Source organism: Bufo bufo, chromosome 2, assembly GCF_905171765.1.
Source record: "Bufo bufo chromosome 2, aBufBuf1.1, whole genome shotgun sequence".
Classification (NCBI taxonomy): Eukaryota; Metazoa; Chordata; class Amphibia; order Anura; family Bufonidae; genus Bufo; species Bufo bufo.
This window is the reverse complement of record NC_053390.1, coordinates 450,930,461-450,955,440: the sequence shown is the minus strand read 5'-3', so window position 1 is coordinate 450,955,440 and position 24,980 is coordinate 450,930,461. Positions and strand designations below refer to the sequence as shown.

General features: G+C 45.4%; 1 long non-coding RNA gene across 1 annotated transcript in view; it reads right to left on the bottom strand.

Annotated features, from left to right (window-relative positions):
- LOC120989453 overlaps positions 1-24,980 on the bottom strand; it is a 113,343-nt gene that overhangs the window by 81,234 nt on the left and 7,129 nt on the right. The gene's annotated exons all lie outside the window — the stretch shown is intronic.

The window sequence follows — 24,980 nt, the reverse complement described above, 5'->3', positions numbered from 1 at the left end:
AACAGTTGCCGTCCTCCAGCCCCTCCTTCCACCCCAAGTGATAGAGCTTAACTGTAACTGATACATCGCAGGCCGCGCTGTGCAGCATAGCGGCCGGCGATGTTTCAGTGTCAGCGATATAAAAAATTGCACCATTCGCTTTATAAGACGCACTGCCATTTCCCCCCACTTTTTTTGGGGGGGGGGGGGGGAGTGCGTCTTATAAAGCGAAAAATATGGTAAGTGCCATTAGTCTTTCTGGCTTCTTTTACAAAATGCAGTGTGCTGTAGTTCTTGATGTTTTTTCAGTTGTTTTGAAATCACCTTCTCTATAGGGTTAATACTCTGAAGAAAATGCCAGTGGGCAAGTAAACTAAAAAAAATGAATTTTTTGCAGCAGATCTGTGGCAAGATCTGCTGTGGGACTTTTCCACTGTATTCTATATTTCATGTGGAAGTACACTTAGTGCACACGTTGAAGAATAGATGTGTTTTTTCTGTGCGGATTTCAGTGTGAAAAAAACGCATCGTAGGACAATACCAGCAAAGTGTATGAGATTACACAAATCTCATGCACACTTTGCGGATTTCTTCTGTGTTGAAATTCACCTGCAGCATGTCAATTATGTTTGCAGTTTTAGCTGCAGATTTCACCCTTTTCAATGACAGAAAATTCATCCACATGCTGTGGAAAAATATCTCCAGCATGAACTGAAGAGAGGTGCAGATTTAGGGCTCATGCGCACGACCGTCTATATATATATATGGGATCCGGAAAACACGGATCAGCAAAAAATACAGATGACGTTCGTGTGCGTTCCCATATTTTGCGGAATGGAACAGCTGGCCCCTAATACAACAGTCCTATTCTTGTCCGTAATGCAATGTTTTATTCCTTTGCGGAACAAACATACGGAAATCGAATGCACATGGAGTAACTTCCGTTTTTCTTTGTGTGGACCTGTTGAAATGAATGGTTCCGCATACGGTCCGCAAATGCATGAGCCCTTAGGCCTCCTGCACACAAACTTTTTTTTTTCCGTTTACGTTCCGTATACATACCGTATACGGAATTATTAATTTCAATAGATCCGCAAAAAAAACAGAAGGTACTCCGTATGCCTTCTGTTTCCGTATTTCCGTTCAAAGATAGAACATGTCCTATTATTGTCCGCATAACGGACAAGGATAGTACTGTTCTATCAGGGGATAGATGTTCCGTAAAAAATTGAATTTACACGGATGTCATCCGTATTTTTGCGCATCCGTTTTTTGCGGACCGCAAAATACTGAAAAAGCCATACGGTCGTGTGATGGAGGCCTTAGGCCTCCTGCACACAAATTTGTGCGCCCCGTGGCCGTGCTGTGGCCCGCAAATACACTGACTGTGGGGCAGCCGCAGCAGATCGCGGACCCATTCACATTAATGGGTCCGTGATCCGCCTGTTCCGCAAAAAGATAGGACATGTTCTATCTTTTTGCGGAACAGAAATACGGGACGAAGCCCCACAGAAGCACTCTGTAGTGCTTCCATAGGGTTCCGTTCCGCACCATTCTGCATCTCCGGATTTGCGGACCCATTGAAGTGAATGGGTCCGCATCCGTAATGCGGAATGCCCACGGAACGATGCCCGTGTATTGCGGATCCGCATATGCGGTCCGCAGCACAGGCACGGGACACCTGTGGTCGTGTGCAGGAGGCCTTATGTTATGTTACTAAGTCCTTATATAGCGCTCTAGAGGAACTCAATCCGATCGAAGGCCTTAGGCCTCCTGGACACGAAAATGTGCGCCTCGTGGCCGTGCTGCAATGCACGAACACCGACCGAGGGGCAGCCGCAGCGGATCGCGGACCCATTCACTTTGACGGGTCCATGATCCGCCTGTTCCGCAAAAATATAGGACATGTTCTATCTTTTTGCGGAACGGAAGTATGGGACGAAACCCCACGGAAGCACTCCGTAGTGCTTCCGTGCAGTTCCGTTCCGTGCTTCCATCCCGCACCTATCTGCATCTCCGGATTTGTGGACCCATTCAAGTCAATCATTCCACGGAATGCACACTGAACGGTGCCCGTGTATTGCGGATCCACATATGCGGTCCGCAATACGGCAACGGGACACCTACGGTCGTCTGCAGGAGGCCTTATGCTGTAGAATTTGCAGAGTGAAATTAATATCAAAATCCACATGTAACTCGCACAAATTTTCAGGTGCAAATTACGTGCCATGTGAAAGTAAGCAGCAAAGAAAGATAAAGGAACTTAGGTCAAAAGTAGGGACATCCAAAGAGCCTTTTTTATTTAGGAGAATGTATTCTTTAAAGGGGATGGGACATATCCCCATTTTCACCCAGTCAGCCTCACTGATATGAGCATCGGGGCATTTCATGCTCTGATGCTCTCCTTTGCCCAGCGCTGAATCGTGCAGGGCAAAGGCTTTTTCTGGAGATCCGGTGATCGCCGGCTTCCGCCTAGCAGTGAGCCCGGTGATGTCACCGGCACTAATTTATGGACTTAAGCGCTGCCCTAGCCTGGAAAACGGCTATGGCAGCGCTAAAGCCTGTCAATCAGTGCCGGTGACTAGGGATGAGCGAATCGACTTCTGATACATCTGAAGTCAATTAGCATAAAACTTTGACTACTGTACAGAGCGAGCACTCCGTACAGTATTAGAATGTATTGGCTACTATGAGCCAAAGTTATTACTTTGTGAAGTCTCACGAGATTTCGAGTAATAACTTCAGAAATTAATTTCTACTGCAAAAAAACTTTTACCGAACTCGGTTTCGGTTTCAGGTGGTACCAGTAAAGCCAGTTTTCCTTTACCCAGTTTTGCTAAATCTCCATCTCTGAGTGAACTGAGAGGACTGGAAATCAGCTGCGGGGGGAACAAAGAAAACACAAAAACCCCACCACCACACACAAAAACCCCACCACCACGTGCACCAAAGTGCACTGTACAGTGCTGCCCATAATTATTCATACCCCTGGCAAATTTTGACTTAAAGTTACTTTTATTCAACCAGCAAGTAATAAGGCACACAAAAGCTCACTTGGCCTTTGCAAAAGCTCATCTGGACAAAGAAGAAGACTTCTGGTCTTCTGTGTTATGGTCAGATGAAACAAAAATATTTTGGTCACAATGAGGTTTCCTTCATTTGGCGTTAAGAAGGAGAAGCCTTCAACCCAAAGAACACCATCCCCACTGTCAAAGATGGTGGTGGGAACCTAATGCTTTGGGGGGAGGAGGTTTCAGCCAATGGACCAGGGAATCTAATCACAGTAAACGGCACCATGAAAAAAGAGCAATACATAAGGGATTCTCAATGACAATATCAGGCAGTCTGCAGAGAAACTTGGCCTTGGGCACCAGTGGACATTTCAGCATGACAATGACCCAAAACACACAGCAAAAGTGGTGAAGAAATGGTTAGCAGACAACAACATTAACGTTTTGGAGTGGCCCAGCCAGAGTCCAGACTTGAATCCAATTGAGAATCTGTGGAGGGAGCTAAAGATCAGGGTGATGGCAAGAAGACCCTCCAACCTGAAAGATTTGGAGCTCATTGTTAAAGATGAATGGGCAAAAATACCTGTGGAGACATGCAAAAAGCTGGTATGCAATTATAGGAAGCGTTTGATTGCTGTAATAGCCAATAAAGGCTTTTCTATTGATTATTGAGAAGGGTATAAATAATTTTGGACTGGACACTTTATGCTCAAATGTAAATAAAAGCTGAGAAATGTTTTTTGCCACAATAATGCCTCTTGTACATCGTCTTATTATCTTTTGGGAGACACCTATGTCAATTCCCGTCAAAAAATTACTTGCTGGTTGAATAAAAGTAACTATGTCAAAATTTGCCAGGGGTATGAATAATTATGGGCAGCACTGTAGATTTCATCCTTGCGAACATACTGTCACGACCACTACCCCAGCAGCAGTCGTGTCGCACCAGACGGAGGGGAAGGGGGACCCTTATCTACGGATGGGAATAGTATGGCCACCCCTGACTAACCCTAAGCTAGCACCTGTCTGCCCTGATACCCTAGACGGGGTGTGAACCCGTGCGGCGAGCAGGATGCCTAAACCCTCAGTCACCCTAAAAAAAGGCCTAGAGTGGGGAAAGGCCGATGGGAGCACTAGTCACCATCACTCATGTCTAGGAGAACAGCAGGGGAAGACAGCAACAAACAAACTATATCAGAGATAGACTTATCCAGTCACGAGCAGAGAAGGCGATCCCAATCACGACAGTCCACGCCGGACAAGAGCTCCACAGCAACACCATCAAACGATCTCCTTCAAAGGTCAGAATAGAACTGGAAGTAAGGACTATATCTGGCAATGACTGCAAATGAAAGTGAAACTAATATAGTAGCTGGGAGTGGCAGACAGGACTCACCTGAGAAGGATGCCTACAAACTCCCAGTCAGGACAAAAAGGTTCACAAGGCAAAACCCAGATGACATACCCTGAACCACGGAGCAAACTCACAAGCTATCGCGAGTAGCAAGTCGCTGCGACCTTCTCCTCCCAGACCTGTCTGGATCAGTCACAGTCGTGACACATACCCTCACCATTCACCTTTCTACTTCTTTGGAAACCTATTAATTTTCTGCCTTGTTGTGATCGGAAACCTGGCAGGTCCCATTATGGGGAGTGGGATCCGTGATTGTGATCTTACAGTAAACATAGATAAGATTATTCTCCTATACCCTCATCTTAAAATGAGTCCGACTAAGGCCTCTTTCACACGGGCGAGATTTCCGCGCGGGTGCAATGCGTGAGGTGAACGCATTGCACCCGCACTGAATCCGGATCCATTCATTTCTATGGGGCTGTGCACATGACCGGTAATTTTCACGCATCACTTGTGCGTTGCGTGAAAATCGCAGCATGCTCTATTTTGTGCGTTTTTCACGCAACGCAGGCCCCATAGAAGTGAATGGGGCTGCGTGAAAATTGCAAGCATCCGCAAGCAAGTGCGGATGCGGTGCGATTTTCACGCACGGTTGCTAGGAGACGATCGGTATGGGGACCCGATCATTATTATTTTCCCTTAAAACATGGTTATAAGGGAAAATAATAGCATTCTTAATACAGAATGCTTACTAAAATAGGGCTGGAGGGGTTAAAAATAATAATAATAATTGAACTCACCTTAATCCACTTGTTCGCACAGCCCGGCTTCTCTTCTGTCTTCATCTGTGAGAAAAAGGACCTGTGGTGATGTCACTGCGCTCATCACATGGTCCATCACATGATTGATCATGTGATGAGCGCAGTGATGTCAAAGGTCCTTTACCAGTTCCTGAAGAAAGAAGAGAAGCCGGGCTGCGCAAACAAGTGGATTAACTCCTTAAGGACTCAGCCCTATTTCACCTTAAGGACTTGGCCATTTTTTGCAAATCTGACCAGTGTCACTTTAAGTGGTGATAACTTTAAAACGCTTTGACTTATCCAGGCCATTCTGAGATTGTTTTTTCGTCACATATTGTACTTCATGACACTGGTAAAATGGAGTCAAAAAAATTCATTTTTATTTATAAATAAAAAAACTAATTTGCCCAAAATTTTGAAAAATTAGCAAATTTCCAAGTTTCAATTTTTCTACTTCTATAATACATATTAATATCTACAAAAATAGTTATTACTTTACATTTACCATATGTCTACTTCATGTTAGGATCATTTTGGGAATGACATTTTATTTTTGGGGGACGTTGCAAGGCTTAGAAGTTAAAGAGGACCTTTCACCAGAGGAAAGCCTCTAAACTAACTATACAGAGGTGTAGAGCGGCGCCCAGGGATCCCCCTGCACTTACTGTTATCCCCGGGCGCCGCTCCGTTCGCCCGGTATAGCCTCCGGTATGTAAGTAGTCAGGCTCCACCCACTTGATCCTGCCGGCGTCTTCTTCTCCTATGCTGTAGCGCTGGCCAATGGCAGTGCTCAGCTCATAGCCAGGCTATGAGCTGAGCGCTGCGATTGGCCAGCGCTACAGCATAGGAGAAGGAGACCGCAGCAGGCTCAACTGGGTGGAGCCTAACTACTTACATACTGGAGGCTATACCGGGCGAACGGAGCGGCGCCCAGGGATAACAGTAAGTGCAGGGGGATCCCTGGGCGCCGCTCTACACCTCTGTATAGTTAGTTTAGAGGCTTTCCTCTGGTGAAAGGTCCTCTTTAAAAAGTAAATCTTGAAATTTCTCAGAAGTTTTCAAAAACCAACTTTTTAAGGACCAGTTCATGTCTAAAGTCACTTTGTGAGGCTTACATAATAGAAACCACCAAAAATGACCCCATTCTAGAAACTACACCCCTCAAGGTATTCAAAACTGATTTTACAAATGTTGTTAACCTTTTAGGTGTTCCACAAGAATTAATGGAAAATAGAGATACAATTTCAAAATTTCACTTTTTTGGCAGATTTTCCATTTTAATATTTTTTTTTCCAGTTACAAAGCAAGGGTTAACAGCCAAACAAAACTCAATATTTACGGCCCTGATTCTGTAGTTTACAGAAACACCCCATATGTGGTCGTAAACTGCTGTACGGGCACACGGCAGGGCGCAGAAGGAAAGGAATGCCATACGGTTTTTGGAAGGCAGATTTTGCTGGACTGGTTTTTTTGACACCATGTCCCATTTGAAGCCCCCCTGATGCACCCCTAGAGTAGAAACTCCAAAAAAGTGACTACGGGAAACTACGGGATAGAGTGGAAGTTTTGTTGGTACTAGTTTAGGGTACATATGATTTTTGGTTGCTCTATATTACACTTTTTGTGAGGCAAGGTAACAAGAAATAGCTGTTTTGGCACCGTTTTTTTTTTGTTATTTACAACATTTATCTGACAGGTTAGATCATGTGGTATTTTTATAGAGCAGGTTGTCACGGACGCGGCGATATCTAATATGTATACTTTTTATTTATTTATGTAAGTTTTACACAATGATTTCATTTTTTAAACAAAAAAAAAAATCATGTTTTAGTGTCTCCATAGTCTGAGAGCCATAGTTTTTTCAGTTTTTGGGTGATTATCTTAGGTAGGGTCTCGTTTTTTGCGGGATGAGATGACGGTTTGATTGGCACTATTTTGGGGTGCATATGACTTTTTGATCGCTTGCTATTACACTTTTTGTGATGTAAGGTGACAAAAAATGGCTTTTTTTACCCTTTTTTTTTTTTTACGGTGTTCACCTGAGGGGTTAGGTCATGTGATATTTTTATAGAGCCGGTCGATACGGATGTGGCGATATCTAATATGTATACTTTTTTTTATTTATGTAAGTTTTACACGATAATATCATTTTTGAAACCAAAAAAATATCATGTTTTAGTGTCTCCATAGTCTGAGAGCCATAGTTTTTTCAGTTTTTTGCGGGATGAGATAACAGTTTGATTGGCACTATTTTAGGGTGCATATGACTTTTTTTTCTACATTTTTCAAATTAACGTTTTATTAAAAGATTTTTCAATAGGAGCAGAACAACACTGACCAATGTCAGTGACAAAAATAATACAAAGAGTATAACATAAGAATTAGCATGAGACACAATTCTCAAAAGTACAAAGAGCATAGCATAACAATGTATAGTCATGTGGCTATTGATACCAAGCGTACGAGACACAATTGTATCATGTATTTCACAAGAGAATTCTTATAAACTGGGACATTCAGGACGCTATCAAATAGCAGAAGGGACTCTGGGGAGTTCTGTATGGGGACCCCAGTGACCTCGGTGATTGTTTTGTGTACAAAATCCCAGAAAGGGCGCCACACATTACACTTCCGCCAGACATGGAGCATTGTGCCCTCCTCCGTAAGGCATCTCCAGCAACGATCCGATACCGTCGGGAACCATCGGTGGAGCAGCATTGGTACCCTGTACCACCTGGAGACAATTTTATAACTCGTTTCTTGAGCATTGGTAGAAATCGTAGATTTGTGAGAAAACAGGAAGCATTTGTTCCATTGAGCAGGGGTATACTGTCTCCCTAAGTCGCGTTCCCAAGCCTGGCAATACGGAGGAGGGCACAAGGACCGACGGCATAAAAGCAGCTTATAAATAGAGGAAACAGAACGCAGGACCACCGAAGGGGAAAGGCACATTTTTTCAAAATCCGTTAGGTCACGGGATAGGTCATGGGTCTTGGCCAAAGAGAAGTGGAAATGACAGAGTTGCATATACTCAAAAGATTCACGGGCGGAGGGGGTCAGAGTATCTAGTATCTGAGATAGAGGCTTCAACACAGAACCCGAAAGGACATGACAGAACCGGAGCGGGCGGTTCCGCGTGCCTATGAGGAAAGAACCGTCGACCGGGCTGGGGGGAAATTGGGATGGTCAGTTATCGGCAATAGAGGGCCTTTGGGGTCAATTAATGACGTCATACGATTTATAGAAGAAAGAATCGTGATGGTCTGGCGTGCCGTAAAAGATAGGTGCGAATGTGGGGGGCCCGATGATCCCGCCAACCATGGAAGGGTAATAAGTGAGCAAGGGGCAGAGTCCCGGGCAATGTGAATCCAATCCTTTGATGTTTCCACACGAATCATGTCTATCAACCAGGTGTATGCAGTAGCGTGGTAGTACAGTCGACAATCAGGTAGGCCCACCCCTTCATTCTCCTTAGGACGCGTCAATACCTCCCATTTCAGCAGTGGCCTGCCGGGTGCCCATACAAATTGTGTGAAACAACGACGCAGTTGTGACCAGAATGTGGATGGGACACGGAGGGGAATCGTCTGCAGTAGGTAAAGCAGTTTGGGCAACAGATTCATTTTCAAGATACTAATCCTACCAAACCAGGAAAAATCCTGTCTGCGCCAGCCGTCAAGATCTTTTTGAAAACGCTGGAGAAGGGGATCAAACTTTAGCAAAAAGAGCCGGGAGAGGTCAGAAGTGATTCTCGTGCCAAGATAAGTGATCCCAGCAGAGGGCCAGACAAAAGGGAAGGAACTTTTAATGGAGGAAACCAGGGCTTCTGGCAGAGTAACAGTCAAAGCCTCAGACTTGGACATGTTAATTTTAAAATTTGTTCCAACACCAAAGTCAGAGATCTCTTTGAGCAAGGAAGGCAATGAAACCCGGGGGTTAGTTATATAAAGGAGGAGATCATCGGCATATGCCGCACATTTGAACTCCCGTGAGCCTATCCTTATCCCCGAGATATCTGGGTTGGCTCGGATGGAGGCGAGAAGATGTTCCATAACTAGGACGTACAGAAGGGGAGACAGAGGGCACCCCTGACGTGTCCCGTTGTGGATCGGGAAGGAGGAGGAAAGGGTTCCGTTAATCTTAACTCGAGCTGTGGGGCGCTGATATAGAGACAGAACTATAGACAGAAACATCGGGCCTACACCAATATGGGATAGGGCAGTTTGGATGGCTGGCCACGATATCCTGTCAAAAGCCTTCTCGGCATCTAAGGACAGGATCATAAGGGGGGTCTTTGTCAATTTAGCATAATGAATAATATCAAGGGTCTTAAGGGTGTTATCCCGGGCCTCCCTCCTCGGCACAAAACCGACCTGATCATTGCAAATTAACCACCTCAGCCCCCCTAGCTTAAACACCCTTAAAGACCAGACCACTTTTTACACTTCTGCACTACACTACTTTCACCGTTTATTGCTCGGTCATGGAACTTACCACCCAAAAGAATTTTACCTCCTTTTCTTCTCACTAATAGAGCTTTCATTTGGTGGTATTTCATTGCTTGCAAAAAAATGACATTTTTCACTTTCAGTTGTAAAATTCTTCAAAAAAAACGACATCTATATATAAATTTTTCTCTAAATTTATTGTTCTACATGTCTTTGAGGAAAAAAAAATGTTTGCGTAAAAAAAAAAAAAATGGTTTGGGTAAAAGTTATAGCGTTTACAAACTATGGTACAAAAATGTGAATTTCCGCTTTTTGAAGCAGCTCTGACTTTCTGAGCACCTGTCATGTTTCCTGAGGTTCTATAATGCCCAGACAGTAGAAAAACCCCACAAATAACCCCATTTCGGAAAGTAGACACCCTAAGGTATTTGCTGATGGGCATAGTGAGTTCATAGAACTTTTTATTTTTTTGTCATAAGTTAGCGGAAAATGATGATTTTTTTTTTTTTCCTTCCAAAGTCTCATATCCCACTAACGTGTGACAAAAAATAAAAACTTCCATGAACTCACTATGCCCATCACGAAATACCTTGGGGTGTTTTCTTTCCAAAATGGGGTCACTTGTGGGGTAGTTATACTGCCCTGGCATTTTAGGGGCCCTAATGTGTGGGAAGTAGTTTGAAATCAAAATGTGTAAAAAATGCCCTGTGAAATCCGAAAGGTGCTCTTTGGAATGTGGGCCCCTTTGCCCACCTAGGCTGCAAAAAAGTGTCACACATGTGGTATCGCCGTACTCAGGAGAAGTTGGGCAATGTGTTTTGGGGTGTCATTTTACATATACCCATGCTGGGTGAGATAAATATCTCGGTCAAATGCCAACTTTGTATAAAAAAAAATGGGAAAAGTTGTCTTTTGCCGAGATATTTCTCTCACCCAGCATGGGTATATTTAAAATGACACCCCAAAACACATTGCCCAACTTCTATTGAGTACGGCGATACCACATGTGTGACACTTTTTTGCAGCCTAGATGCGCAAAGGTGCCCAAATTCCTTTTAGGAGGGCATTTTTAGACATTTGGATCCCAGACTTCTTCTCACGCTTTAGGGCCCCTAAAAAGCCAGGGCAGTATAAATACCCCACATGTGACCCCATTTTGGAAAGAAGACACCCCAAGGTATTTCGTGATGGGCATAGTGAGTTCATGGAAGTTTCGCCGTACTCAGAAGAAGTTGGGCAATGTGTTTTGGGGTGTCTTTTTACTTATACCCATGCTGGGTGAAAGAAATATCTCGGCAAAAGACAACTTTTCCCATTTTTTTTTATACAAAGTTGGCATTTGACCAAGATATTTATCTCACCCACCATGGGTATATGTAAAATGATATCCCAAAACACATTCCCCAACTTCTCCTGAGTACGGCGATACCACATGTGTGACACTTTTTTGCAGCCTAGATGCGCAAAGGGGCCCAAATTCCTTTTAGGGGGGCATTTTTAGACATTTGGATCCCAGACTTCTTCTCAAGCTTTAGGGCCCCTGAAATGCCAGGGCAGTATAAATACCCTACATGTGACCCCATTTTGGAAAGAAGACACCCCAAGGTATTCAATGAGGGGCATGGCGAGTTCATAGAAATTTTTTTTTTTTGGCACAAGTTAGCGGAAATTGATTTTTTTGTTTTTCTCACAAAGTCTCCCTTTCTGCTAACTTGGGACAAAAATTTCAATCTTTCATGGACTCAATATGCCCCTCAGCGAATACCTTGGGGTGTCTTCTTTCCGAAATGGGGTCACATGTGGGGTATTTATACTGCCCTGGCATTTTAGGGGCCCTAAAGCGTGAGAAGAAGTCTGGAATATAAATGTCTAAAAAATTTTACGCATTTGGATTCCGTGAAGGTGTATGGTGAGTTCATGTGAGATTTTATTTTTTGTCACAAGTTAGTGGAATATGAGACTTTGTAAGAAAAAAAAAAATATTTCCGCTAACTTGTGCCAAAAAAATGTCTGAATGGAGCCTTACAGGGGGGGTGATCAATGACAGGGGGAGATCAGGGAGTCTATATGGGGTGATCACCCCCTGTAAGGCTCCATTCAGACGTCTGTATGTGTTTTGCGGATCCGATCCATGGATCAGCGGATCCGCAAAACACATACGGACGTCTGAATGGAGCCTTACAGGGGGGTGATCAATGACAGGGGGGTGATCAATGACAGGGGGGTGATCAGGGAGTCTATATGGGGTGATCACCCCCCCCTGTCATTGATATCCCCCCTGTAAGGCTCCATTCAGACGTCCGTATGCGTTTTGCGGATCCGATCCATGGATCAGTGGATCCGCAAAACACATACGGACCTCTGAATGGAGCCAGCCTTACAAGGGGGTGATCAATGACAGGGGGGTGATCAGGGAGACTATATGGGGTGATCACCCCCCTGTAAGGCTCCATTCAGACGTCCGTATGTGTTTTGCGGATCCGATGATCCGTAAAACACATACGGACGTCTGAATGGAGCCTTACAGGGGGGTGATCAGGGAGTCTATATGGGGTGATCACCCCCCTGTAAGGCTCCATTCAGATGTCCGTATGTGTCTTGCGGATCCGATCAATGGATCCGTAAAACACATACGGACATCTGAATGGAGCCTGACAGGGGGGTGATCAATGACAAGGGGGTGATCAGGGAGTCTATATGGGGTGATCAGGGGTTAATAAGGGGTTAATAAGTGACAGAGGGGGGGGGTGTAGTGTAGTGCTTCTTATTACAGAGCTGCCTGTGTCCTCTGGTGGTCGATCCAAGCAAAAGGGACCACCAGAGGACCAGGTAGCAGGTATATTAGACGCTGTTATCAAAACAGCGTCTAATATACCTGTTAGGGGTTAAAAAAAATCGCATCTACAGCCTGCCAGCGATCGATCGCCGCTGGCAGGCTGTAGATCCACTCGCTTACCTGCAGTTCCTGTGAACGCGCGCGCCTGTGTGCGCGCGTTCACAGGAAATCTCGCGTCTCGCGAGATGACGCACGGATGCGTCCAGGAGGAATGAATCGACCGCCTCCAGGACGCATCCGTGCATTAGGCGGTCCGGAGGCGGTCAAGGAAGGCAAATGAACATTCAGTCTATTTGCCAACAATTTGGCAAAGATCTTAAGATCTACATTCAAAAGCGAGATAGGACGGTAACTGGCACATAAGTGCGGGTCCTTACCCGGTTTTGGGATGACAGTGATATGGGCCTCTGTGGACTGCGCCGGGAAGGGAAGCCCAGGAGACACCGTGTTAAAGACTGACAGCAGGACCGGGGACAAGTCTGTGGAAAAAGTTTTATAAAAACGGGCAGTAAACTCATCGGGGTGTGAGAGATGGATTTATTATTCTATGCATATATAATGCGAACATTCTGTAGTACACATTTTTGTCCACTAGATGGCCGCAAACCATATGTATGAGAAGGTCAATAAGGGAAGGGGAAGATGGGATTACATTACAGTTTTCAAATATACCTATAAACTCAGTTGAAGTTGCAGAAACCACTCCTATCAGGTTAAGGAGCGAATAGTCTCTTCTTAAGGAACACCCCTTTTTTGATGTCATGTCTGCTATTTAAGTCAATGTACTGTGAATAAAGTGTCTCTTCTACCATGGCTCAGGGAAGATGAGAAGATGCTTTCATGAAACCACCTAGTGTGTCTGGTCTCATTATAAAGCAGTATGGTGTACACATACTTATTCTTCTAATTGATTTGGCACCACGCAAAGAAGAAGAAGCGCATGAATTGCGCTAACAGAGGCCAGGACTCTTACCACCGGGCAGGGTCTTGATCACTAACTGAAGTTCAGCGTCCGTAAATGGGGCCTCCAGACCAGATGAGTCAGTGTCTGACAGTTTAGGGAGCAAGAGGGTAGAAGGGGTGCCTGTCCGCTGCACTGGGGTGCGGGGGAGATTATAGAGCTGCGAATAAAAGGTGTGGAAAGTGGCCGCTATGTCTGGGGTGGTGTGAACCATGCGGTCATGAGCCGTTTTGATGGTGGGGATGTGAGAAGCAGCCAATTTCCCTCTCAGGGCCCTTGCCAACATTCGACCACTCTTATTCCCAAACTCATAGAATTTACTCCTGCAAAGTTGCAGCATGTGTCTGTAAGACGCTTCTAAGAGGCATTTAGCTTCCATGTGTGCATTCTGGAGGTCACGCAGGGTTTGCAGAGAGAGTGCGTGCTTGTGGGCAAGTTCCAATGAAGTGACCTTTTGCAAGGCAAGTTTAAGAGAATAAGCTTTCTCTTTTTTGAGACGGGAACCATGTTTGATAAGAATACCCCGCAGGACACATTTCATAGCTTCCCATTGCACAGGTAGCGGAGTAGGATCATCTGCATGGTCCGTTAAGAAATGTTTTTACGCTATCAGTGAGATCTACAATACAGACCGCATCGAGGAGAAGGGACTCTATAAAGTGCCAAGTCCACTCCTGTCTGGCCAAGAAGGGGAGGGTCGGACCACAAAATGTTGCCAATATGTGTATCGGTCAACCAAGACAAGGCCGGTGCATATGACTTTTTGATCGCTTGCTATTACACATTTTGTGATGTAAGATGACAAAAAATTGCTTTTTTTACACCGTTTAATTTTTTTTACGGTGTTAACCTGAGGGGTTAGGTCATGTGATATTTTTATAGAGCCGGTCGATATGGACGCGGCGATACCTAATATGTATAAGTTTTACACATTAACAGCTTTTTTAAAACAAAAAAAATGATGTTTTAGTGTCTCCATATTCTGAGCCATATTTTTTTTATTTTTTGGGCGATTGTCTTAGGTAGAGGCTCATTTTTTGCAGGATGAGGTGACGTTTAAATTGGTACTATTTTGATAGGCATACGCCTTTTTGATCGCTTACTGTTGTACTTTTTCTGATGTAAGGTGACAAAAAAAATGGTTTATTTAGCACAGTTTTTATTTTATATTTTTTACGGTGTTCATCTGAGGGGTTAGGTCATGTGATATGTTTATAGAGCCGGTCGATACGGACGCGGCGATACCTAATTTGTCAACTTTTTTTTCCCCCTATTTTTTTTTACTTTATTTGGGGAAAATTATGTTTTTATTTATTTTTACTTGAAACTTTTAATTTTTGGGGGGAAAACTTTATTTTTTCAACTTTTTTTTTTACTTTATTTTTTGTCCCACTTTGGGACTTCAACTTTTGGGGGTCTGATCCCTTTTACAATGAATTCCAATACTTCTGTATTGGAATGCATTGGCTGTATGAGTAATACAGTGTACATTACTCATACAGCTTCCGGCCTGTGAGATCCAGGGGGCTGGATCTCACAGGCTCGTCACCGGAAGACAGCACTGCCTTCCATGCCATCGGGTCCCCCCTACTGCCGCATGGGGACCCAATGGCACCGCCGCAATAGGTAAAAACCGCAAACCGCAGGTCTGAATTGACCTGCGGTTTGCGGCGATCGCCGACATGGGGGCGACCCCCCCCCCCTCGCATTTAGCCAAGGTGCCTGCTCAATGATTTGAGCAGGCACCGGGTTCCGATCACCGCCTGCTGCGTTGCGGTGATCGGAATTACACAGGGCGTACAGGTACGCCCTGTGTCCTTAAGTACCAGGACATCAGGGCGTACCTGTACTCCGTGTCCGTAAAAGGTTAGGGTGAGTAAAATTATTTATTTATTTTTTTAACCCCACCAGTCGCATTTTAGTAAGCATTCTGTATTAAGAATGCTATTATTTTCCCTTATAACCATGTTATAAGGGAAAATAATTACATCTACACAACCTTGAACCCAAACCCTGAACTTCAGTGAAGAAGTTCGGGTCTGGGTACCACATTCAGTTTTTAGCACGCGCAGTCAAAACGCATTGCACCCGCGCGATAAAAACTGAACAGAACGCAATCACAGTCAAAACTCACTGCAATTGCATACCTACTCACGCGGGTTTGCCGCAATGCACCCGGGACACACCCTGAGCCAAAACGTGACGCCCGTGTGAAAGAGGCTTAAGGCCTCTTTCACACAAGTGAGTTTTCCGCCCGGGTGCAATGCATGACTAGAAAGCATAGCACCCGCACTGAATCCTGACCCATTCATTTCTATGGGGCTGTGCACATGAGCGGTGATTTTCACGCATCACTTGTGCGTTGTGTGAAAATCGCAGCATGCTCCTCTTTGTGCGTTTTTCACGTAACGCAGGCCCCAAAGAAATGAATGGGGTTGCGTGAAAATCGCAAGCATCCGCAAGCAAGTGCGCATGCGGTGCGATTTTAACGCACGGTTGCTAGGTGACGATCAGGATGGAGACCCGATCATTATTATTTTCCCTTATAACATGGTGTGAAAAACGCATTGCACCTGCAATGACTTAACTTGCTTGCAAAATGGTGCGAGTTTCCCTGAACGCATCCTGAGCCAATCCATATTGTTCGTGTGAAAGAGGCCTAAGGCCGCAACCTAAGGGCCCGCGAGTGATCAGGTCCACAATACACAGGCACCAGCCGTGTGCACCCTGTATCACAGATGCGGACCCATTCACTTGAATGGGTCTGCAATCCGGAAGGTCGGTGCGAAACGGAGGCACAGAACCCCACGGAGTGCTTCCTGGAAAGGAACAGAATATCGGAATAGCTGTATCCAGCATATGCTGGAAACCACGAAATCCCATTCACTATAAGGAGGGCAACTGGATTTCTGCTGGAGGATCACAGGACTGCACATATGTGACACAAAGCAGGGACCATCACACATGTTTCTGTCAGCTTCACCCCCCCACCCCCCCAGCATGGTTATACCCATCTCGTACATTTCTGGCATACTCCTAGAAAAGGTGTGGGTCTCGCTCCTATTAGGGTGGCCAGACGTCCGGTTTTAGGCCGGAGAGTCCGTTTTTTTAAACTCCTGGACGGCCGGCCAGAAGTCCTACTGTTTTGGGGGTTATTGGCAAGAGTGTACAAGACACTTTAAGTATCACTCACATGATCATAGGATCACTAGTCACACATCCGGCAGCGCTGCCTGCAGATTTGCGCTAGTCAATTCTGGTTTGCACTTGCAGGCGAGGCGGGAAGTAAAGGAACAGTCTCTGAGGAGAGCTGAGCGCAGCTGCGCTGAGGAGATAGTAGCTCGTACACTGGTCTGAAAGACTGTGCTGTGGCCAGGGATTGCTGAAACTGAAAGGGAGGGGGGGACTGTAATAACTGATGAAAGGGGGGGGGGGGGAATTAAGTTATGAGAAAGTATGTGAATGGCTACTGGCGCTGCTGATTTTGTAAGGGGTTAATAACCACTTTGGGAGCTGAAACTAAGGGGGGAATAAATAACTAGTCATGTGAAGAGGGGACAGAAAGGGGTTAATAACTACTGTGAATGGGGGACTGCTGAAAGGGGGTTATTAACCCCTTCACTGAAGGGGGACTGTTGAAAGGGGTTAATTTTTACGGATGTGGGCGTGTTTATCGGCTTGGGGCGTGGTCGACGAGGTCCGACTTCTGCTTTCTTGGGTGAAGCCAGGGTTGTGTCTAAACTCCAGACACCAAACGGACCTGGTCCTTTTGCAGTATGGGAAATAGCCAGGTCTCTAAGAGCTGTCTAAACTCCAGACACGGTACGGACCTTTTAGCCCCCTAGTGGACGGGTCCGGAACAGAGCTAGTGTTTAGCCAGCTCACAGTGATTTGGCTAAACTCCAGACACGGTGCGGACCTCTCGGCCCCCTGGTGGTCAGGTACGGAACTATGATGGGATTTAGCAGACTCAAAGTGAATTGGCTAAACTCCATACTCCGTAAGGACCTTCTTAACCCTTTGTGGTATGTGATCCATTACAATTAATTTTGCCAAATAAAGATGAACAGATGAATGGTAGAAAATCTCTTTTTTATTTTTAATCCTTATAAGGCCTCCTGCAGAAGACCAGATGGTTTTGCGGTCCGTTTTAAAAGGATCCGTTTTTACTTTTTTTTTGTTTCAGTACTGTCTCAGCTTCCGTTCCGTTTTTCCGTTTGGTTTGCGTTTTTTGAGGAACGGAAACGGAAACAAGGCATATACAGTAATTACATTCTAAAATTCGGCTGGGCATAACATTTTCAATAGACGGTTCCGCAAAAAAATTGAACAAATACGGAAAACATACGGATACATTCTGTATCCGTTCATTTTACAGCCCCATTGACTTGAATGGAGCCACGGGACATGATTTGCGGGCAATAATATGACCTGTTCTATCTTTGAACTGAAAAACGGAAACTGAATGCATACGGAGTACATTCCGTTTTTTTGCGGACCCATTGAAATGAATGGTTCCATATATGGAATTGAAAAAGCGTTCTGCCAAACGGAAACAAAAAACGTTTGTGTGCAGGAGGCCTAACTGTTTAATATCGCCATCAAACATGAATCCGTATCATGGACGCCCTTCACCCCGAGTACTGTGAGAACAGGGTCTGAGCTCAGATGATGCTGCAGAGGAGCCTCTAATCACGGAGAAATGTCCGCCGTCCAGTGTCCGAGAAAACTAAAGTATCGGCTCAAATTTTCTACTCATCAAGAGTTATCTGTGAAATGTTCCCATCAAAGTATTCAGATTGCAATACTCTGGCGGTAATCTGTGATTTCACCATCATCATCGTCAAAGGAAAGCTCAGCATGTGGCCCCGTCAGATCTCCTGCTGGTGAGGTCCTCTTCAGACATGGAGTTTAGCCTGCTCACAGTGAACTGTCTATTTCCCATACCCCAGACGGACCTTTTCTATGTGTTATATACAGAGAGGTTTTCCTGCTGGTGAGGTCCTCTTCAGACATGGGGTTTAGGCTACTTTCACACTAGCGTTCGGGGCTCCGCTTGTGAGTTCCGTTTGAAGGGGCTCACAAGCGGCCCCCGAACGGATCCGTCCAGCCCTAATGCATTCTGAGTGGACGCGGATCCGCTCAGAATGCATCAGTCTGGCTCCGTTTGTCCTCCGCTCCGCTCAGCAGGCGGACACCTGAACGCAGCTTGCAGCGTTCGGGTGTCCGCCTGGCCGTGCGGAGGCAAACGGATCCGTCCAGACTTACAATGTAAGTCAATGGGGACGGATCCGTTTGAAGTTGACACAGTATGGCTCAATTTTCAAACTGATCCGTCCCCCATTGACTTTCAATGTAAAGTCAAAACGGATCCGTTTGCATTATCATGAACAAAAAAAAAATAATACTGTATATATATATTTTTTTTTTGTTCATGGTAATGCAAACGAATCCGTTCTGAACGGATCTAAACGTTTGCATTATAGGTGCGGATCCGTCTGGGCACATACCAGACGGATCCGCACCTAACGCAGGTGTGAAAGTAGCCTTAGCCTGCTCACAGTGAACTGTCTATTTCCCATACACCAGACAAACCTTTTCTATGTGTTACCTACAGAGAGGTTCTCCTGCTGGTGAGGTCCTCTTCAGACATGGAGTTTAGCCTGCTCACAGTGAACGGTCTATTTCCCATACACCAGATGGACCTTTTCTATGTGTTATATATAGAGAGGTTCTCCTGCTGGTGAGGTCCTCTTCAGACATGGAGTTTAGCCTGCTCACAGTGTAATGTCTATTTCCCATACACCAGATGGACCTTTTCTATGTGTTATATATAGAGAGGTTCTCCTGCTGGTGAGGTCCTCTTCAGACATGGAGTTTAGCCTGCTCACAGTGTAATGTCTATTTCCCATACCCCAGACGGACCTTTTCTATGTGTTATATACAGAGAGGTTCTCCTGCTGGTGAGGTCCTCTTCAGACATGGGGTTTAGCCTGCTCACAGTGAACTGTCTATTTCCCATACACCAGACGGACCTTTTCTATGTGTTTATATACAGAGAGGTTCTCCTGCTGGTGAGGTCCTCTTCAGACATGGAGTTTAGCCTGCTCACAGAGGTCCTCTTCAGACATGGGGTTTAGCCTGCTCACAGTGAACTGTCTATTTCCCATACACCAGACAAACCTTTTCTATGTGTTACCTACAGAGAGGTTCTCCTGCTGGTGAGGTCCTCTTCAGGTATGGAGTTTAGCCTGCTCACAGTGTACTGTCTATTTCCCATACACCAGACGGACCTTTTCTATGTGTTATATACAGAGAGGTTCTCCTGCTGGTGAGGTCCTCTTCAGGTATGGAGTTTAGCCTGCTCACAGTGAACTGTCTATTTCCCATACACCAGACGGACCTTTTCTATGTGTTACAGAGAGGTTCTCCTGCTGGTGAGGTCCTCTTCAGGTATGGAGTTTAGCCTGCTCACAGTGAACTGTCTATTTCCCATACACCAGACGGACCTTTTCTATGTGTTATATACAGAGAGGTTCTCCTGCTGGTGAGGTCCTCTTCAGGTATGGAGTTTAGCCTGCTCACAGTGAACTGTCTATTTCCCATACACCAGACGGACCTTTTCTATGTGTTACAGAGAGGTTCTCCTGCTGGTGAGGTCCTCTTCAGGTATGGAGTTTAGCCTGCTCACAGTGTACTGTCTATTTCCCATACACCAGACGGACCTTTTCTATGTGTTATATACAGAGAGGTTCTCCTGCTGGTGAGGTCCTCTTCAGACATGGGGTTTAGCCTGCTCACAGTGAACTGTCTATTTCCCATACACCAGACAAACCTTTTCTATGTGTTACCTACAGAGAGGTTCTCCTGCTGGTGAGGTCCTCTTCAGGTATGGAGTTTAGCCTGCTCACAGTGTACTGTCTATTTCCCATACACCAGACGGACCTTTTCTATGTGTTATATACAGAGAGGTTCTCCTGCTGGTGAGGTCCTCTTCAGACATGGAGTTTAGCCTGCTCACAGTGAACTGTCTATTTCCCATACACCAGACGGACCTTTTCTATGTGTTATAGAGAGGTTCTCCTGCTGGTGAGGTCCTCTTCAGACATGGAGTTTAGCCTGCTCACAGTGAACTGTCTATTTCCCATACACCAGACGGACCTTTTCTATGTGTTATCTACAGAGAGGTTCTCCTGCTGGTGAGGTCCTCTTCAGACATGGAGTTTAGCCTGCTCACAGTGAACGGTCTATTTCCCATACACCAGACGGACCTTTTCTATGTGTTATCTACAGAGAGGTTCTCCTGCTGGTGAGGTCCTCTTCAGACATGGAGTTTAGCCTGCTCACAGTGTAATGTCTATTTCCCATACACCAGACGGACCTTTTCTATGTGTTATATACAGAGAGGTTCTCCTGCTGGTGAGGTCCTCTTCAGACATGGAGTTTAGCCTGCTCACAGTGTAATGTCTATTTCCCATACACCAGACTGCAATACAGGTGCAGAAGATGTCTGGCCTTGCAGTTGTTGTAGCAGTGACAGTGTGGAACATGACGGACAAGGTGCAGGAGATGTTGTCTGGCTGTGGTGGGTTTGCAATGGCGGCAGGAGCGGACATGTTACTAGTGGACGAACCTAGAAATGATTTTCTTTTGCCTAACATTTGCTAACCAAATCTACCTCTGTCTACCACACACAATTTTTTCCAGAAACAGTTGCTTTACACCCACATTTTTCACTTTCACAAGGGGTAACAGGACAAAATGCACCCCACATGATGTATAGCCGCACGGCAGGCTTCAGAGTGGAAGGAGCACCATATGGCGGTTAGGAGAGAGGATTTAGCTGGAATGGTAATTGGGAGCTATGTCACATATGAAGACACCCAGAGGTGGCCCTAGAGTGGAAACCCCTAAAAGTGACCCCATTCCAGAATATACATCCCCGTACAAACATTTTAAGTGGTGGAAAGGGTACTTTTTACCAAACAGGAGTCTCACAGAAGGCAGAAATACTAGAGAGGATTTCGAAGCACACATTTGTAAAAATGAACAATTACTAGCAGACCCCAATTTTTCACTTACACAAGGGGTTAAAGGAGAAAATGCACCCCAGTATATGTTCCCCATTTTGCGAACACCCCATATGTGCTCGTAGTCTGCTGTATTGGCGCACAGCAGGCCTCTACAGGCAAAGTGCAAAATATGGTTTTTGCAGGCCTGAATTGGCAGACATGGATTTTTGCTGCCATTTAAACCGCTTCCGGTTCATGGTCTGACTGTAAATTGGAGTCTGGTAGAAAATGTCAGAATTCCAATATTGTCTGACGTTTGGCTTCTTTACTACGCCCATATGCAGAACGAGTCCCCAAAACTTCATCATCTCTGCTGCATCTACTGGGGTCCAACCTAGGGGTCTAGCGTATGGCGAACTAGGTTTCTGAGCAATGAATTGTTGGGCGTATAAGTTGGTTTGGGCCACCATTAGATTTACAAAATCTTCAGAGAAGATTTTGAAAAAATCTAGCTCAGTGAAGTCCGCACAATCTATCAGAATTCCTGAGTGACCTATGAACTCCGGAATTTGGGGCTGATAATCGTCAGGGGGTGGGGTCCATGTGGGCTCACTCTGGGGGGCTGCCTCCGCTGCTACCCTGTGGCACCCCCTAGAGTCAGGGTCCCTCATCAGCGGATGATGATGAGGGGGTAGAGGAAAGTGGCATCCTCTTCTCCCTCACTGGCAGACTCTGTATCGGAGGCAAGCATGGCGTGTGCCTCTTCAGCTGAGTATAGTCGTTGGGATGAATGGGACATTTTTATTTTATTGGGGTGTGACGTGTGAAACGTGTAAACCTTTATTTAGTGTGGGGAGTGTATGTAGTGTTTTCACACGTGAAGGGGCTTGTAATAAATTTCAAATTAGAAGAAAAGTTCTAAAAAAAAACAAAACATTTTCTGCAAAAAAAAAAAAATTACTTGTAGCGCAAACTGAGCAGTCGCGATCAATAATGGACACTACTGATCGGTGCTCAGTGGTTGCAAAAGGCACGTACGCAGATGATGCGTTCGTGCTGAAATCTAAACTGACACTAACTGAAATTGAGATAGATAGATATATCTAACTAACTACCACTAACTGCAGTTATTTTTTCACACACAAATGTGGAAAAAAACCTCAAATGTGCAGATGCTACTGAGCACACTACTGATTGTGCGTGCTGCAGAGCACCACAGATCGTATAAAACATTACTACATTGGCTAAAAATGTTACTTATATCTATTATATATATATATATATATATATATATATATATAAATATATAACTCTATATATATTTATATAAAGCCCTAACTACCAGTTCTTTTTTAACCCAAAAAAATAAAATATGAAAGAATTTTACAAAAAAATCTGCACAAATAATCCGCAGGTGCTGATCAGGGAGGTATGCACTGAAAAGCACTTGGCAGTCACTGCTCCTCGCACACAGAAAAAGTGATGCAGAGCTGGAAAATGGTTAAAAAATTAAATAAAATACCAAAAAAAGTGCACGGACCTTATGGTGTCCGTAAAAAAAAAGGATGGGGGGGGGGGGGGGGACGGAAACGGAGGGATCTGGAACAGCTGCAAATGAAAAAAAAAAAAATTATGCAGCTATTCCAGATGTTGTTGTTCATTCTTCTTTTCAGCATGCAAAAGCGTTAAATTTGTAGTGGTGGTGCAGCACAAGTCCCAGCAAGCCACAGCAGCACAGAACCTATCTGCAAGCAGTCACCAGCTAGAATGGCTGCATGCAGGGACGTTCTGCCTCTTCCTGTGCAGCTATAGCGCTGCCATTGGCTGGAGCGTTGTTTTAGATAATCGCAGCGCTGGCAGGGGACCCAAAACACTGGTGTCCCCTGCCTCACCTCGGATGTGACCGATGCTGACCAGCTCAGCACCAGCCACTGTCCCCTGACCTCCTCCCGACCCTCCCCGCAGCTGCTGACAGCTTCCTGTGCTGCGATGTGACCGACACATTGATCATCCAATCGCAGCGCTTGGAGCTGCAGGGGGGTGGATCGGCACCATGCTGCTCTTTCCCGGCATAGCTGCCTACCGGTAAGAGCAGCCATGGTGCAGCGATTCCACCCTGATCTTCCCCCAGACCTCATGAAGTACATGTACGTCATGGGTCTTTAAGTCCCATCAAGATATGACATACATGTACGTCATGGGTCCTTAAGGGGTTAAAACAGCACCCAGCAGCTATGGTGCTCACGAGCAGCTGCCATATTTAAATACCCACCCACCGAGGTACAGTCCTGATCAAAAATCCTATGTATCATTGTTGGATCTTACCAAGGTTCCAAGTGGAGCTTCACCATCCAACAAGAAGAAATGGGAGGGAGACAAAACATTTTTTGAGCATTCAATTAATTGAAAATAACGATTAAACTGAAACAGGCTGTTTTTCATCTGATCCAAAGTTTAGGAGCACATGCCTTTAAAAGGCCAAATCTGTGCAAAGATGTGGATTCATTGTCATTCTCTGTCAGGTAGTCACACGTTGTGATGGCAAAGGCAAAAAAACTCTCCCTTTTTGAAGGTGGTCGGGTTGTTGAGCTGCATAAGCAGGGTCTCTCACAGCCGCCATCGCTGCTGAGGTGGGACGCAGTAAGACAGTCATTTGGAATTTCTTAAAGAGTTTCTACCACCAGAAATACCGTTATGTAGCTGACTGATATAGCGATGCGCCAATGTCAGCACTACATAACAGTATGTTTCTAACATTAGTCCCTGCAGCCGTTTTTGTAAAAAAAAAAAACCACTTGTATAATATGCTAATATGCCTCTAGGTGCTATGTGGGCGTAAAATCAGCACCTAGAGGCTCCGTCCACTCACCCATTATCCCGCCCAGGTCCAGTGTTCTGCCCGCCTAGCTCCTCTTGATTGATGGCACAGTCCACCGCATCGTTGACGAAATCCCGCGCCGTTCACTTCTGTCTTCGGCGCAGTGAGTGAATGATGCAATCCTGGTGCTGGATTCCTCACTGCGCCGGATACGTCAGTGAGGAAGCCGGCATCAGGAGAGCGGCCTTCACTCACCGCGCCGAAGTGAACGGCGCAGGCGCGGGATTTCGCCAACGATGCAGAGAACAGTGGAATCAATCAAGAGGAGCGGGGCGGGCAGAACACTGGACCTGGGCGGGATAAAGGGTGAGTGGACGGAGCCTCTAGGTGCTGATTTTACGCCCACATAGCACCTAGAGATTCATTAGCATATTATAAAAGTGCTTTTTTTTTTTACAAAAACGGCTGCAGGGACTAATGTTAGAAACATACTGTTATGTAGTGCTGACATTAGCGCATCGCTATATCAGTCAGCTACATAACGGTATTTCTGGTGGTAGAAACCCTTTAAATGATCCTGAGGGTTATGGAACAAAAAAGTCAAGTGGAAGAACCCAAAAAAATGTCACCAGCCCTGAGCCGGTGGATCCAATTGGCTGTCGGTCAAGACACTGGACGATCCTCGACCCAAATGAAGGCCCTTACTGGTGCTGACTGCAGCCCCATAACCATCAGACGGCATCTGAGACTGAAGGGCTTCA